Source organism: Camellia sinensis, chromosome 7 (genome assembly GCF_055761805.1).
Source record: "Camellia sinensis isolate YWXY chromosome 7, ASM5576180v1, whole genome shotgun sequence".
NCBI classification, from domain to species: domain Eukaryota; kingdom Viridiplantae; phylum Streptophyta; class Magnoliopsida; order Ericales; family Theaceae; genus Camellia; species Camellia sinensis.
Window position 1 is genome coordinate 89,115,846 of NC_138967.1, and position 15,203 is coordinate 89,131,048.

General features: G+C 44.0%; 1 protein-coding gene across 26 annotated transcripts in view; it reads left to right on the forward strand.

The window, feature by feature from the left end:
• Positions 1 to 15,203, forward strand: part of LOC114318999 (uncharacterized) — a 109,843-nt gene that overhangs the window by 43,818 nt on the left and 50,822 nt on the right. For 16 of the 26 annotated variants that reach the window (XM_082878538.1, XM_082878543.1, XM_082878545.1 and 13 more), the window contains exons 1-2: positions 13,227 to 13,779; positions 13,914 to 14,040. The exons of 2 other annotated variants lie outside the window; for them this stretch is intronic. The gene's annotated coding sequence lies outside the window, so the exon portion shown is untranslated. Of the gene's footprint in view, positions 1 to 10,438; positions 10,523 to 13,225; positions 13,780 to 13,913; positions 14,041 to 15,203 lie in introns of those variants that run through there. 8 more of the 26 variants (XM_082878552.1, XM_082878565.1, XM_082878566.1 and 5 more) reach the window with 4 other exon arrangements.

Genomic DNA, 15,203 nt, shown 5'->3' on the forward strand with positions numbered 1-15,203 from the left:
AATACTTGCAACGGGGAAATTGCTGAGGTACTTTGCCTCAACGCCGCCATTCCTAATATCTTTGGCTCCGCCGCCATCCAAAGTTGACGAGGAAAAGAGAAAGCCAAACCAACTAAGTTGCAGAGGCGACAGTTGCGACGACCAAGTTGCGGAGGTACTTTGTCTTAGCGCCGCCATTCCTAGTATTCTCAGTTCCGTCGCCACATGGAGTTGCTGAGGGAAGGAGAGAACCGAAGCTACCAAGTTGCAGAGGTGCCCAAGTTGCATAGGCACTTTGTCGGCGCCGCCATCTCCAATATTGTCGGTTATGTCATTTGAACTTGCCACGGGAAATGACTACCACAGCAACTACTGCTGCCGCAACCAACTTGCGGAGGGAACATCCCGCCCAGGTGATAGTAGCCTTTGGGAAAAGCTTCCCCTCTGCAAGTAGAGGGTAATGCCTGGCGCTGATAGCAGACCCCAAGGCATTACTAGCCCAGGGCTGATAGCTGGCCCCAAAATTCATTTAACTTGGCACTGATAGCTGGCCCCAAGACTTACTGGTTGGAGCTGATGGCAGGCCCAGGGTACTAGTTTATCGCGGCGATCCCGCGACGATGGGAGCAGGGTAGCCCCGAGCATAAGGGACCCCCTTTCCATTACCCAGGTCATAGACCTGCCTTGGTCGCACAGGCAGGACTAAGGAAGCCCTTTGGGGTTGGTACTAAGGAACAGCATGGCTGATAGCAGGCTTGGCTGTGGCCTTCGCCTTGGGAAGCTGGGGAGTTTGTGGTTAGGTGGTTAAGGGTGAAGGCTTCGCTGCAGTGAGCACGAACATAGTCGATAGTAGACTAATGGAGTGCTGAGAATGCATGCAGTGGCCAAGTAGAACTGAGAAGGCAAGTGCAGCAGCAAGGTTTACCGCTGCAAGTGCCTTTCTGAGGTTTGAGCTAAGAAGGTAAGTGCAGCAGCAAACGCTCCCGTCGCAACTGCACTTGCTGAGGCTCAAGAGGGAGTTGCAGTGCCAAACACTCTGTCGCAACTACACTTGCTGAGGCTCAAAAAGGTTGTTGCGGAAGCAAACAGATAGTACACAACATATGTAGAAGGACACGTGGCACGTTCTTCCTGGTGGCTCAAGACAGAATATTCCATGTGATCCTCTAGGACACATGTCCTCTCTCTATTTGGCCACTTGGTGTGCTCTTGGTACCGAGGAAAAGCCTATAAATAGGGCCCATTTCCCAAGGTTCAACAATAGAAATTTTGACTGAACTGCCTCGAACCCCTTTACATTTCTGGCAACTCTGTTGGGAAGGCTGCTTTATTGATGGTTCATACCCGCAATGGTTTACACACCTCATTGGAAAAAAATGGTAGAGGATGAAGTTCAGCAAAGCTCCTCAAATGGCAGAGCAGCACATGCGGAGGACCGTGACAACAGTGTTGTGATTGAGGCAGTTCAGTCACTCCAGGATACGCAGAGGGAGATCCTGGCAGCTTTGCAAACTGTCACTGGGGCTGTTATGGCCATGGCTTCTCGACTAGCTCCAGCGCAAGCACCTTTGGCCGTAGCAGTCCCAAACCCAGTGCCTAACTTGTTCCTTGAGGTTCGGGCTTCGATCCAGGTGCCTTCGGCGGTACTTCAGGCGAACGGTGCGGCCGCTGGTTCAGCTACCCTGGAGCAGACTGGACCATTCCAGCCCACTCACTTTTTTACTCTAGCCGATGTACAAGCTATGCTCGAGCAAGAGCGTAGCAAGAAGCCACTCCCATCTCTCCCCGACTTAGATGTGAAGGCCCCATACTCTCAGGAGATATTGACCATGCCATACCCAACTGGGTATACAGTGCCCAAGTTTATTAAGTTTGATGGGAAACAAGGCAATGCCAGAGAACAGGTGGTGAGGTTCATTGAAACTCTTGGTGTCCATGGCAGTGACCACTCTCTGCGCCTTCGGGAGTTCTCCAAGTCCATTTACTGAAAGGGCTTGTAGCTGGTATGTGAACTTGGCTATCGAGTTGGGAGGAGATGGTGAACAAAGAGAAAGTTACAACCCTCACCCTCGGGCGAGATGTCCAAAAGGAGGGCGAAGATATACTGGACTATGTTAAGCGGTTCCAAGATAAGGCTATTGACTGTTATGAACCAGTGGATAAGGCCCATTTAGTCAGCATATGTGTAGAGGAGTGCCATACGCGACTACAAAATTTTCTTGGTGAATCATAATATGCCTACCATTTCAGCCTTGATTGAGGCAGCTAGGAACCTCAGTCCCACTGGTCCCTTGCACAGATCTCGTGACAGCCACCGCTACCCTCGCAGTAGCAGAGTTGCTGCGGTAACCTCTGCAGGAGGGAGCCGCTCGCAAGGATAGGCGACGTCCTTTCGGAAGAGAAACAGTTACGGGGACAGAAATCCATGTCCTTGCAGCCTTGAGAATGTTGAGACTCTGGTTAAAGAATGGGTAGCTGATGGTGAACTTATCTTGGCTCCAGTTGATGTCCCTTCAACCAAGAAGGACAAAGAAAGCCCAGATTATTGTGTCTATCAAAGAACTACCAGACACCCTACTAGGGACTGTTGGACTTTGAAAAGTATCTTCAAGAAGAAAGTTGACGCAAATGAGCCGAAGTTCAAAGATGCCGGTAATCGTGATGTATAGAAGGACCCTTATCCTAACCACAAGGAGAAGGGGAAGAATATACATATATGATTGGCTATCTCGGGCCTGTGCGTGATCAAGTGCATATGGCGTCTTACTATGATGAGTTAGAAGAAATTGCAACCGGCCAGCTCCTTGAGACAGTACTTGCAGAGCCAAAATTCGCAGAGGATGCTAATGCCTAGGCCTTACAAAACTCTGTTAAGTTTTGCGCCTTCTTTGACCAGTTGGGGCTGGGCCAAGCTGCCAGGTTGGGAGCAACAAAAGCCCTCATTAATATTTTTGAAGTGCACCGTGTTGAAGTTGCTGAGGCTAAGGAGTATGTGCCCCGGCGCATTTAGGAAGCTTATGGGGCCATTACTTTTTCAGAGGCAGACAGAGCATACCTATTTCCCTATAATCGTTCCCTTTTTGTCACAACATACATCAATGATGTAGAGTTCAAGCGTGCTTTCCTTGATGGCGGGGGCGTCCATAAACATCATCACTACTGGCACCTTTGCAAAGGCTGAGATCCTAGAGTCCAGGATGGTTCGCCAACCCATCACTGTGAAGGGTTTTGGCGGCTAGAAAAAAGATACCAAGGGTCATATGGTCGTGGACTTAGCAGTTGGTGAGATCCATTCCGCAACCAAGTTTCATGTGATTGAAGCGGGCACAAATGGCCACATGATACTTGGCAGAGCTTGGATGCACCGATATGGAGCTATCCCGTCGAGTTATCACCAATGTGTGAAGGCAAAGTTGGGAAAGCGCACAGTAACCATATAAATGCGTCTGAACAGCCATTTGGGGTTGAGGAGGCACACTATCCGGATGCAGTTTTCTTTACTGAGTCAGCGGGTGAAACTCCAAGGACCAGTAAAGTTGCAGGAGTAAAATTGCCAAAATGGGAAGGCATTCGGCATGCAGGGGCTACTCCAGAAAGTAGTGGGCAGAAGAGGAGCAGCAAGTCCACAAGTCCTCCGCCCAAGATTGTTAAGGTGCGGGAGGGCGGTAAGCCAGTTTACTACCTAAGACGGGTCTTGGAGGGCAGGCTTCATACCTCGGGAGGAAGGCCCCGAAACAAATAAATGTGACGATGATGAGTCCCAAGAAGAGTTGGTGGAGACGCCTGAGCCCGTCCCTGAATGCGTGGAAGATAGACCCAAACCGCAGCAGGAGGTGCTTGCTGAGGTTGAACCTCAGCGACTTACCAGGGCAGAGCAAGCCCCGTGTTCATCAGCGACACAATGGCTCCAACAGCTAAGGCAGAATTGATAACACTACTGAAGCGGTACAGTGACGTCTTTGGTTGGACATACAATGAGATGCCTGGTCTCGACTCGTCTCTTGTCACCTATCACCTGGATACTTTTCCCAACTCTAAGTCAATAAAGCAGCATGCTCGAAAGTATCATCTTGACCTTGAGGCAAAGATTAAGGAAGAGGTAGAAAAGTTGCCGAGGGCCAAGTTCATTGAGCCTATACAGTACCCAACTTGGCTAGCAAATATTGTGCCCGTGGAGAAGAAAAACGGCCAGATCAGGGTCTGCGTAGACTTTCCCGACCTGAATGAATGAGGCCTGCCCGAAAGATGAGTTTTCATTGCCCCATGTTGACACACTTGTCGATTCTACTACAGGCCATAAGATGTTCTCCTTTATGGATGGGTTCAGTGGTTATAACCAGATCAAAATGGCATCAGAAGATGCAGAAAAAACGGCATTTAGAACACCCTTGGGAAATTTTTTCTATACGGTGATGCCTTTTGGTTTGAAAAACACAGGGGCAGCCTACCAATGGGCTATGACTGCAGTGTTTCATGACATGTTGCATCATGAAGTGGAAGTACATGTGGATGATCTGGTGGTTAAGTCTATCGAGGCAAACCGACACCTCTGCGACTTCGAAAAAGTTTTTCAGCGGTGCCGCAAATTCTGCCTAAAGATGAACCCTCTCAAGTGTGCCTTCGGAGTTACCGCCGACAAGTTCCTTGGCTTTTTTTTACACCGGCGGGGGATTGAAGTAGATGGGGATAAGATTAAATCAATCATGGAGATGCCACCACCACACTCTCAAAAGGCTTTGAAGAAATTCCTAGGCAAAGTGTCATATCTCAGGAGGTTCATTCTAGCCTTTGTTGAGATAACATTTTCCTTTGGGACATTGCTGAAAGGGAATCAGAAGTTTTAATGGTTGCAAGAACACCAGCAGGCATTTGATGTGGTGCAGAAAGCACTTACAATGATTGCCCTACAACCCAACAAGCCTCTGCTACTGTACCTGACTACACCTCAGTCTATTGGGGCTTTACTTGTCTAAGACATAGATGGCATTGAGAAGCCAGTCTATTACATCAGTCGCAAAATCAATGGTGTCGAGTCGCGATATACCCCAATTGAGAGGATTTGTTTAGCCTTAATCTTCACAGCGCGGAAGTTGCGCCACTATTTTTTGGCACACCCGATCCATGTTGTGACCCCGGAGTGATCCGGTCCGCTACTTGCTAAGCAAACCCGCTCTGATTGGAAGAATGGCAGGATGGCTTTTGGCTCTAGCAGAATATGACATCACTTGTGTTACTCCCAAGGCTATTAAGAGCCAAGTACTTGCAGACTTACTGGCCCAATTCCCATTTGGTGAACATGAACCTGCAGAGGTATCTCTACCAGGTGCGGTCCATGTCTCAGCAGCTGTAGTTGACGCTTATTGGGATTTAAAATTTGATGGAGCTTTGGGAGTTGGGAAAGGCGGAGCAGGCATAACACTAACCAGTGAAGAAGACGAGAAGTTTCATCTATCATATAAGCTTGATTTTGAATGTTCAAACAACGAGGTTGAATATAAGGCGTTGATACTGGGTCTAATCGCTGCCTAAACGAAGGGACTTCGCAAGTCGAAAATTTTGGGCGACTCCGAATTAGTTGTCAAGCAAACAATGGGTGATTTCGCCTTAAAGGAGCCTCTGTTGGGCCCGTATCGCACCGTGGTTCAAGGGTTGCTCCCTCAATTTGATGATGTCCAAATCCAGCATACCCCTCGAACACACAACTGTCTCCCCGATGCCTTGGCTACACTGGGGGCAAAGGTGGATATACCAGATGATAGTATAGCCATAGCCATCGTCATCGAGAAAGGAACAACACCAGCAGTGTTAGCCGAAGAACATACAGAGCAAGATGCTGAGGGATGGAAAGCAGATATAATCCAACAGAACACTTGAAAACAGGCCAAGAAACAATTAGACCAGTAGAACTTGCATAATTTCTGCTCCTTAGAGGAGAGTTGTATTTTCGCGGTGCCAACAACTTGCTGGCAAGGTGCGTCGGTAGACAAGAAGCAACTTACAGACTTAAGCAGATCCATGCTAAGTCTCGTGGAGATATCAGTCTATACCGACGAATACGGAGGCAAGGGTATTATTGGCCAGAGATGGAAAAGGAAAGTACTGAGTTGCAGAGGCAATGTGCAAAATGCCAATTCCATCCTAAGGAAGAGGAAGCCCATTTCTTAAGCAGTGAAGGAATGGAGGCAGCCATATGTCGACTACCTTGGAAATGGTACACTGCCTGAGAACAAAGCCGATGCAATCAGAGTTAAGTGGCGGGCCCTCCGCTTCTTCCTTGACCAAAGGATGATGCAAATGAGGTGCCGAGGAAAGCCCACAAGACAGAACATCATGGAGGGCAGCGATTATATGGGCATCTTATTCAACTCTGCTACTACTGGTCGACAATGGAAGAAGATGCTAAAAACTTTGTAAGGAGATGCCAATCTTGTCAGAAGTTTGGGAACTTGATACATGCACCGGCGGTTGAGCTGCACAGCATCAAGACCCCTTACCTGTTCCATACTTGGGCCCCCTTACCTGTTCCATACTTGGGCATTTGACAGCGCAGCAATCGAAAGGCCACAGATTGCAGCGACTGAAGTTAGTACCAAGTGGGGGTGGAGGCTATACCGATGAGGAAGGCAGATGGGGCAGGAGTAGCCAACTTCAGAGAAAGCATAATCTGTAGGTTTGGCATACCAAAAGTAATGCTGTCCGACAATGGAACTCCCTTTGTAAATCGTCGTGTGGGAAGACTGCTGAACGCCTACCAGATCAAGCAGCACAAGTCTAGTCCATACTATCCCCAAGGGAGTGGACAAGCTGAGGCGACCAACAAAACCATCATTCGAATATTGAGTAAAATGATGGATGAAGCAGGGAGCACATGGTCTGAAATCATCAACAACTCACTGATTAATCAATATATATCACAAATCAAAAAAAAAAAAAACAAATCAATATATAACAAATCTAACAGATCAATTTTGTTTAATATATAACAGATCAATATATAACTAACACAGATTAAAAAAAATTATTCTAAACAATACAGATCAACATCAGATCAGAGAGAGAGAGAGAGAGAGAGAGAGAGAGATAACATATCTGAGTACACCTCCATCGTCTGGCACAGATCTGAGCGATGCCAATGACCAGGCACTATGGCGAGATCGACGGTGGTTGTGGTGGTGGGTTCGGTGGTGGTGAGAGAGAGATGGACCTTCTGCTCAAGAATAGAGAGAGACGAAGTGGAGAGAAAGAGAAACTGAGGCAAGGAGAAGGGAGAGAGAGGGGGGTCAGGGCCAGCGGTGTTGGTGGCGATGTCGCTGTGTCGTGACTGTGAGAGAGTTGAGTTGAGAGAGAGTGAGAGTTGAAAACGAGAGAGTGAAGAGAGAGAGAGTTGAGAGAGAGAAGATAAGAGTCAGAGAGAGTGAGATAGTTGAGAGTCAGTGAGAGAGAAGATAAGATCAAAAGTGAAATAGATATTTATATAATACAACTAAGAGGAACAGAGGCGGGGATGAATCGGGGAAATTTCGGGCGGGGCCGGGGCCGACGAGCCTATTCCCGTTCCCGGCCCGAAAATTATCGGGGATGTATTTTTCAATACCAGCCCCGGCCCTATAGTAAATAATTTTCGGGGAAAACCCGATTTATCGGGACAGGGCGGTCCGGTTCTCGTTGGGCCGAGTTGATATTGCCATCCTTACTGAACGCTTACCAGATCAAGCAGCACAAGTCTAGTTCATACGACCCCCAAGGGAATGGACAAGCTGAGGCGACCAACAAAACTATCATCCGAATATTGAGTAAAATAATGGATGAAGCAGGGGGCACATGGTCTGAATGACTCCCCGTAGCACTCTAGGCGTGTAGCACTCTAGGCGTATAGAACGTCAAAGAGAAAGGCAACCCCATTTTCCCTTGTGTACGAGTCTGAAGCTGTGTTACCAGCTGAGTTGGCAGCACCCTCAGCAAGAATGGCTATGTCAGCACACTTAGTTCCTGACCGCAGAAAGAATGACATAGAGGCAGTTGAAGAAAGAAGAGATCGAGCCTCGCGGGCAATAGAAAAGTATCATCAATCCATAGCTCGTGCCTACAATCAATCTGTTCAGCACAAGAAGTTCAATAAAGGGGACTTGGTATGGAAGACAGTGGATGAAATCATGCGAGGGCAACTAATTCCCAAGTTCTCACCAAGATGGGAAGGCCCATACAAAGTTGCTGAGGCAAGCAGCAGCGGGTACTACAAGTTGACAAGAGTAGATGATGGGTTCAAAACTGGCCCTATCATCACCACGTTGTCTGCATGCTCAAGGAAACCATCGACTACCTGAAGCCTGCCCCTCATCCACGATAGGTCCAAACCGTTCCTCTCAAAGCCGCTCAGGTTTGCCTCGGCACTTTCCACGAACTTGCTAGGGGTGGTCATAATCTTCTTTGTAGTAAGGTCGCAAATGAAGCTGGCGAGTGACTCCAGCAGTGCTGTCTGCACCATAGATCTAGGAACGTTAAAAGCAAGAAAGGTGCCGAGGTGCAGCTCCTGGATGCGGGGCGAGAGTGGGAGCAGCTGCGGAGGAGACCCAGTAACTTAGAAAAGAAACTTTCTCTGAGGGCTGAGGGGACTCCCTCACACCCCTGCAAACTTCAATCACTGGAGGGAGCCTGGTAGAGGGACCAAAGGTCTAGGGACGACGCACTTCCCCTGATGATGATTGCCCAGCAGCATTGGAATAGGTAGATGCAGCGTTGGCAACCGGGTGAACTAGCCTCGCGAGAAAGACTAAAGCTGCCTGCACCGTCATGTCGCTCCGAAAAGAGGTCATCCATCTGGTAGTCTCCAACGTTCAGATCTGGAACAGCGGTGGTATCCATTCCAGTATAAAAATTTTGGGATACCCCAAGGTCAGCTGGCACTTCCGAAAAGTGAGTGGGGTACAAGTCTGCCAGCTGTTCAAAGGTTGCCAAAGCAACTGGGTCAGAGGTCCCAGCGACAGTAATAACAATGTGGGTGGCTAAAGTGACAGCTTCCTCTGCAAGTCGGTCCAAATTTAGAGGGGCTACAGCAGGAACAGTGAAAGCAGTCGCTACACTTGCACTCTCCTTAGCCACTTGGGCGTTCGGAAGTGGGGTCTGCTGAACCAATGGAGACTCAGTGGACTGGGAGGAACCACCAGATGTAGTTCCAAAGGGAGGTGGTGCAACTTCCAGCAGCTCTCTCCTGCCGCTATCTTCCCTTGGGGTCTTTGGGAAAAAATCCTCTCCGCCGACAGAGGAACGGTCGGAGTGCACATAATTAGCGAGGTTTGGAGGCTCTGCACCCTCCAACTAGGCCGCCCGCAAGAACTTCCACAGTAGGGGGAACTTCATTTTCTGCAGCCTCCACAACTGGCTCAGCCTCAGTAGTTGGTGGGGCCCCAGCACTTGGTTTTTCTTCAACATCTAGAAGTACTGCCGACAAAGGAACGGTCGGAGTGCACAGAATCAGCGGGGTTTGGAGGCTCTGCACGCTCCGACTAGGCCGCCCGCAACAACTTTCACAGCAGGGGGAACTTCATTTTCTGCGGCCTCCACAACTGGTTCAGCCTTAGTAGTTGGTGTGGCCCTAGCACTTGGTTCTTCTTCAACATCTGGAAGTACTGCCCTGCTGGTCCTGAACCTTGTGACCCTTGTAGCAATGGGAAGGTCATCGTCGTTGTCGTCGTCTGAATCTGAGGAAATTCCAATGGCAGTAGAAGAACCTCTGGGGCCGGTGGTATGGCTGGTGGGCCTTGAAAAGAAAAAAGGTTATGTGATTACCAAAGTAAGTGTAAGAAGTCCAAGGAATGTGGTTTCCGGTTAGTGATGCTTCCAACCCAATTTGCATCTGTATGTACTTCCACTTGAAGATGTCCTTGTTTTTTAAATATCAAGCCTTTATCAGGAGTTCCCTTTAGATACCTTAGGATCCTGTATGCTTCTTCAAAGTTCTCCTTTCTTGGTGAATGCATGAATTGGCTTACTCTGCTTACTGCGAATGCTATGTTGGGACGTGTGTGAGATTGGTATATCAGTCTTCTAACAGGTCTCTGAAACTTGTCTATATTAACCACATCTTCAATTCTAGCATGCTGTAGCTTCAAGTTGAGCTCGGTTGGTGTTTCAGCAGCTTTACATCCGAGCAAGCATGTTTTTTTGAGCAAGTCAATTGTGTACTTGCGCTGAGTGACAAAAATGCCCTCCTTAGATCTAGCGAACTCCATTCCAAGGAAGTATCTTAGTGCTCCAGGACCTTTATCTCAAAATCTTTAGCAAGTCCCTTCTTTGACTTTTTCGATTCGGCACTATCATTACCTGTTAGAATTATGTCATCTACATAAACAATCAAGATAGCTACTTTACCTTCTCTTGAGTGTTTATAGAACATAGTATGGTCTGCTTGGCTTTAACTGTATCCAAGGTTTTTTGCAACCTTCCCAAAGCGTAAATGAAGAAGAAGATGGAGACAGCACGTGACCAATTAGCGGAAGCTCTTTACCAAAAAGGATTAGCTATGGCAGAGATTGAATCCATGAAGGTAAAGATTTATTTTCTAGTGTAATGTCTAGTGTACGCTTTTTAAATTCTGCATAGAAGAAATGGTGATTTTATGGCCCTATCCTTGTCTTTAGGAGCCATAGGGCCTCTAAATGAATGGAAAGATGTCACCAACCCAAAGACAGTGAGTAACCAATCCAAGACCAGGAGTCCCTACTATTTAGGACAGTGGCTGGATGCTGGATGTCACCGACCTACTGTCTTTTTGTCCTTAGGCAGATTCACTAACTTCCAAGTACCGTTCTTTTCTAGAGCATTCATCTCTTCCATAACTGTTGATTTCCAATTAGGATCATCCAAGGCTTCCTTAATAATTCTAGGAACAAACAGGTTAGATATTTTTGAAGTAAATGCCCTATGACTTTTGGAAAGTTTGTCATAAGATAAATATTTCGCAATGGAATGTTGGGTACATTTTCGAATTCCTTTCCTAATGGCTAGAGGAAGATCACAATCTATGGGTATAACATTAGGTAAAACCGCTGAAGGAAATGGAGATGAAGTAGAGACAGATGATTGAGGAACCAGATTAGGAATACCTGAACTACTTGAGGGACCTTTTTTAAGAGATTCTGATTGGCTTTGTGGTAGAGTGGTTGGCTAGTCTTTACTTTTTCTTTGAGTATTTTTCCGAGCATAAACCAAAAACTCAGGTTCGGGAACAGTTTGTTCCAATTGTAGTATTTCTCCCCCTGCTTGTGAGCCTTCTATGTTTGGAGAAGTTGGACTGGGATTTCCTTCGTTCTACATATCTTGAATACCCTGTTTCTGTTCTCGTTTTTCAGAAAACAAGGTATGGAGAACGAATAGGATTTGGTAAGAGATCCGAAGTTGTCTGCCAAAAATTTTCTTCCTTTTTCTTTTTCTCCCCTTGAAGAGAATTTTTGATAAAATAGGATTGAGTTTCAAGAAAGGAGACATCCATAATCACCCAAATGTTTTTGTTTGAGGATTATGGCACTTGTAGCCTCTTTTGTTTGGAGCATACCCGATGAAAACACATTTTTCTGCTCTAAGGTCAAGTGTGGATCAAATTTGGCTGGGTATATGAACGAAAATAGTATAGCAAAAAATTTTTGAAGGCAAATCTGTATTAATTCTGCAATCAAGAAAGGTTTTTTTGAAATATTCTAGGGGTGTGACATATTGCAAAACCCGAGTAGGCATTCTGTTAATTAAATAAGTGGCTGTCAAAATGGCATCTCTCCATAGATATTTGGGAACATACATAGAGAACATTATGGTTCAGGCTACTTCCAGTAAATGCTTATTTTTTCTTTCGGCAATACCATTTTGTTGAGGAGTGTCACGACATATAGATTGATGAAAAATACCTTTTTCCCAAAAAAATTCCCTAGATATTCATTGAAGTACTCTTTTCCATTATCAGCTTGAAAAATACTAATTTTTGAATGAAATTGATTGTCAATTATTTTGTAAAAATCTTGAAACACGTTTTTTACTTCAAATTTGTCTTTCATCAAATAAACCTAGCAAAGCCGAGTGTGATCATCTATAAAAGTTACAAACCACTTTACACCAGTCATGGTGGTAACCTTGGAGAAACCCCACATCACTATGAATTAAGTAGAATGGTTTAGAGGCACGGTAGGGTTTTGTAAGATAAGTAGTTCGATGACTTTTAGATAAATAACAACTTTCACATTGAAAAGACGAGCAATCCAAATTTTTAAACAAGTTAGGAAACAAATGTTTAAGATATGAAAAACTAGGATGTCCTAGTCTAAAATGCCAAAGCATTATTTGCTCGCGAGCCGAAAGTGAACTAATACTACAACCATAGCCTTGAGTTGTTTTATTGCTGGATATGTCATCATCAAAGTAGTAAAGAGCATTGACCATTCTAGCACTGCCAATCAACCTCCCCAAGTTTCGGTCCTGAAATTCACGATGAGAGTCAAAGAAAACAACACGAAAGTGAGAGTTTTTGGATAATTTACTGGCAGACAACAACTTGCGGGTCAGTTTAGGAACATGAAGGACAGAGTGAAGAGTGATATTTTGTAAAATTTTTATTTGAACTTTTCCTACAATGGGTGAGAAATTGCCATCAGCAATCCTAACTCTTTGACTTTCAGAATAAAATAAATAAGTATTGAATAAAGAAGAGAAAGAAGTCATGTGATTAGATGCCCCCGAATGTACATCTGGATAGACTCAAACCAACGCAAGAAATTATCACCGTTGAGTTTAATGCTGGTGATTTGGACCGAGTGAGAATCAATGTTGGAGACATGTTTCTCAATGTTTTTCGGTGAAACGGTAACAATGGATTCAGATGTGGTTTTTGATATGGTGAAGGACAGCTTGCTGGTTCTAGGATTACCTCAGAAGGGTCAGAGAATAAGTCCTCAGCTTTGATACCATGAAAGCTAGAAAGAACAATATTTCTTATTCTCATATTTAAACAATGTACATAGCACCTCTATTTATAGGAGATACAAGGCATAAAATTAGGAATTGATTAGCTACTAATTAGCTATTGATTCTGAGGACTGATTAGCTATTTTTTAGCTACTAATTTTGATCCTAATAAACTTTCCTATTCTATAGTATTGACTAAATCAAAATGTTTACAGTTGTGATATCCAAAAGAATTCAACCATATCCTAGAAGAATTATTTTCTTTCCATTTCCAATATTGAATATAGTTGATATTTGTTAGTTTTCCTTTTCTTGGCTTCTGTGGCGCATAGGCATTGTTCGTCATGCTATGCTTTTTCAGGGGTAAGTGTTTTATTGCCATAAAAGAGGATTTACAATGAAGTTCATGACATGCCAAAGGCAATACCCCCTCTAAAAGAGAGCTTACGCCTAGCCTGTAGAACAATTAAACCTCAGCAATTGGCGTTTTAGGATAGAAATTTGCGTGCTTTGCAAATCCTTAGAGCCTGGGGTCAAGAGAAAATTGAGAAACTAATTGGCATGAGTAGCATTTTATTTTTGAGTTACTGCTTATGTCTACAAATTGGCTTTCATACTTAACCAAAAAAAAAAAGAAAAACAAAAGAAAAAACAAGAATAGGGTTAAGTTAGTAGTTTATTGGTGGTAGTTGCTACATAATTGATGTCTGTTGGGCTATATATAATAAATCCACGTGTTTTTTGGGAGATAAATGTAGACCTTTTTTTATTCACTGGCAACTGAGCAGCGAGTAGTAACACAAGTGATGAAGACTAAAGAATTCCTCAACTGAACAGTGTGTCAACAACCAGGTAATCTCAGTTATCACTCAAGAATTCCTTCACTTACATTGCTGCCATTGCTTGGAAATGGAGACTAAATTGGGCGTCGGTTTTTTTTGGTTTTTATTTTTTTCATTTATCCTTTTCGATGTTGTGATGCAAAGCGTCATTCTTTGGAAGCTGACATGGGCATGGAGATAGAAGGTGATGGGTGTGCCCGCATATCTTCAACTCGATCTGGAAGCAGATCTCGTCTTGCCTCCTGCACCAGCTGGCAGAGTTGACAACCAGGTAATTTCTAATCTCAATTGTCACTCTAGAATAAATTCACTTACATTGCTACAATTTCTTGGAAATGGATATCGTATTTCATGAGTAAAAGATCAAAATTATTCTGTTGACACGGCTTCTACATGTTCCAATTAGTATGGTGTTAGAATTGTATGATGCACGATTCGATTCATACAATTTAATATGAGTTTCAACCAAAATTATTTGAATTGTGTTGTTTGAAAATTGGGTGTCCTGTTGAATTGAGAATTGAGTAGTTCGTCTATGTTTTTGTTTACATAATGTATTGAAATGACGCCTTTTTCTGTTACTCTATGATGAAACAAAATAGGACAATTGCTTATATTGATATACGTGGTTATATATAATTTATTTATATTGATACTATGTAGTATTTGACTTTGATTGCTATAGTGTTCCCACATGTGTGAGGTTTGGAAATTCCTTTCCAATAATTCGAGCTATATTTGATAAGCATCTTGCGGATCTTGTATGAGAAGGAAATAAGAAATGGAAAAAAAAAAAAAACTTTGTTTATAGTTTCATGTGGAACAAACATGCAAAGAGCGAACTGCTAATACATATATTATCTTATGCAATTTTATCTTTTCTTTTGTGGAAATTTTGTTGGAATTTTGTATTTCATTTGTTGTGATGGGTTATAGAAACCAAAAACTCACTTTTCGTAGTTTTTAGATAATTAGAGATTGACAATTCCAACTTCCTTTACTTCATTCAAAAAGTTGTTCAGAATAATTGATCAGAATTATTTTGAGGAACCGGTTTGTGCATATTATTCAAAATAATTTTACTTTTAGGAGCAGCTAGTTTTTCGGTTTTTTTTTTTTTTCCTTCGTGTTTTTGACGCTAACCCCTTGCGGGCAATGACACATATTGACATGGTTAATCATTTAAGGTAATTTCCTATACTTTTTGATTTTACTTTTTACATTCAGGACAATGCATCGTTTAGGTTGGGGGCAGAAAATACTTATTTTGAGAAGAATTTATATATTTGCTTGTTGCTATGAGTTAGTTGTTTTGTTTTTTTTTTAAAAAAAGTTAGTGCTCATGGTAATCTTTTGTTCTATACATTGGGTGATTGGGTATACTTGTGGTATTTTATTGCTTAAACTCGAGAATTGTGTTGAAGTTTGATATGC